We start from the raw sequence: 2,627 nt of genomic DNA, 5'->3' as shown, positions 1-2,627 counted from the left end.
TTATCACTAGTTAATTGAAGTATACCATATTAAACAAAATAGAAGATGTAAAGTAGCTAAGTCTTAAATATGTTTGAGTTCTCACCATCTACTTCTGAAACCATCGCTCTCTTGTCTTAGCAGGAATCGTTTTGTAGCTCGGTCATGGGTGGTCGTACATCAACTTAATGATATTGGTACACTCCTGTGTATATGCATTGTTATTTGGCATAAACCTATTAATGAAAAACTTAAGATTAGTAGTTTAAGTCAAATTTGAACTTCAATCATATTTAGGATTTTTAAAAATTTCGACAGAGTTTCGTCTATAATTAGAAGGCGCCTAAAACTCTATCCGTCAACAATTCGCTTAAACAATTCACAAACAAACCATTATGGCAATATACAACACAAAATCAGCAGCAATATCCATCAATAATCAGGAATTCTCAAACACTTTCAGAAGTTTAAACCTACTAACACAAATCGAACCTATCTTAACAACCTAAATCCACTAAAATTAGAAAAATAAATCTAACTAAAGTAAACTAACTACATTGTATTTAAAACACATTAAAATAGTACACAACCCGTCAAACCATCAGGCCAAATCATCATCCATACGACAGGCGGTGGTAGAGGCAAATCTGGCTGGGATCCGTGAGACAAATCCGGCACCGCGATGTCTATCGCTGGAGGTGTCATCGCCATCGAAGTCGTGGGCTGCTGAGCTGATGGAGGTGGTTGAGGAGTCCACACTAGTGAAGTTGTCGGACAACTTCCTCGTGGTGGGGGTGGCGCAGCAGACGGAGCCATGTAGTTGGGGTTAAGGACCAGGATGAATGGCTGATCATATACCCCTATTGCCTGTGACATCCTAGGGATAGTTGGCGTAAAGTGCGACGACTGAGAAGTCCTGGAGGTACTAGTAGACACCCTCCCTTTACCCCCAATCATGAGGTCGATTCGTGACACATCTGTCTGTCGTCGTGTCTATAAAGAATTGGAAAACAAACACATAGGTCACAAAAACAATATAAAGGAAAAACAAGAATATTCGCAAGTTAAAACAAACAAAGAAGTCAACAAGACGTAAAACGACATTCATGCATCATGATCGAGTGTTAATGAAGTGGAACGATGAATAACAAACAAAGAAGTATATCAAAGCAAAGCGCACAAACTTAATAATCAAAGCAATAAGCAATATGAACAAGCATCACCATGTATTGGTGTTCCTACATCGATAGTATCAAAGGAGTACAGTATTCATTTGATTTGTTTTTAAAACAAACTTACATAGCATAAAGTACAAATTCTGGGTACACTTAACAAATTATGAATGTGTATTAGCTGAGTTTATAAAATAAACAAATTGCAACAAATATCCAAAAGCATGAACATTTGTCATTCACTATAAATTTCAACAATTTCATTCTCAAATCCAATTTTATGTGGACCTATTATGACTGCTTAGCTCTTTTCCAACAAAAGCTAATCAACATATAATGAGAGATAAGGACATTTTTTTACCATAAAAAGGACACGCACGTAGATTATTATTCATTGACATTTCAACTCTAACCCTTTCCCAATCTACAACAAACACTTATAAAGAACCCCGACAAGAATAACAGGAACCAGGCTAAGACCAAGTTCAAAGATCCCAAACCTTAACTCATTCATTAATTAAAATCATGTCAACAAGAACACCCTAACAACAGAAAATAATATACAATATAAAGAGAAAACAAGAAAACCTAGAAGCAGAAAAATAAAAATGAAAAACGAATACCTAAAATGACAAGGGGTGCTTTGGATAAGCGTGACGTCACTGCCATTCTTGGAGGTGTAGGAGGTGAATGTAGGACGGTCACTGCGGCTATTCCTTCTAATGTCGTTGATGCAAGACGCTCACCGTCGAAGTTGCGTTGAAGCTCGCCTGAGAGGGGGCTGCCGAATGAAGGGACTGCTACCGGAGATAGGAAAGGCGAGAGGGTTAGAGAGAGTGAGAAGCGAAAGGGTGAGGAGAGATAGTCTAATTCGAAATGAGTGGGAGAAGGGGTTGCTGGAGGGGGCTGTAGGAGATGGGAGAAATGAGAGAGAGAGAGAGAGATAGAGAGATTGTAATTCAAAATGAGGGGGAGAAGGTTCCCGACTCAAATTCAGTAAATGACCAAAACACAACGATCCATTAATTAGGTTTATCATCGGAAAAATCCGATAGTAATTATCGCGTCAATTTTTCTTTTTTTTCCTTCCATTATTACTGGCAAATTTATCGTCGAACACTCGAATTCATCAGTAATTGTTTTGCCCAACGAATTTATTGTCAAATCTGCCGATAAATCCGTTGCTAACTTGCAACACTAAATCCGACGGTATTCAGCGTTATCCTTGTAATGATCTCCCCTCATTTCTTCTTCTTCATTCTCTTGAAGTATCACTTTCAACAATTGAACCCCTCACCCCATAACTACTGAGCTCACGCAAAACATTAGGAGAGACTAAATCACAAACTTAACCACTAAATACACACAAGTTATTTATTTATTATTGTTATTATTTAGTTATTGTAATTATTTAATTTTTTTAAGATGAAATTATTAAAAAATAGTATATAATTTATTAATATTATTTTCTATCTT

At 36.9% G+C, this 2,627-nt stretch overlaps 1 long non-coding RNA gene across 1 annotated transcript; it reads right to left on the bottom strand.

Annotated features, from left to right (window-relative positions):
- LOC110268041 lies at positions 358–2,286 on the bottom strand. Its single transcript, XR_002356060.1, has 2 exons — positions 1,775–2,286; positions 358–972 (listed from the first exon to the last, which is right to left on the bottom strand). It is a non-coding gene; the product is annotated as an uncharacterized LOC110268041 (long non-coding RNA).

This window comes from Arachis ipaensis, chromosome B10 (assembly GCF_000816755.2).
Source record: "Arachis ipaensis cultivar K30076 chromosome B10, Araip1.1, whole genome shotgun sequence".
Classification (NCBI taxonomy): Eukaryota; Viridiplantae; Streptophyta; class Magnoliopsida; order Fabales; family Fabaceae; genus Arachis; species Arachis ipaensis.
This window is presented reverse-complemented; position numbering and strand designations above follow the sequence as displayed.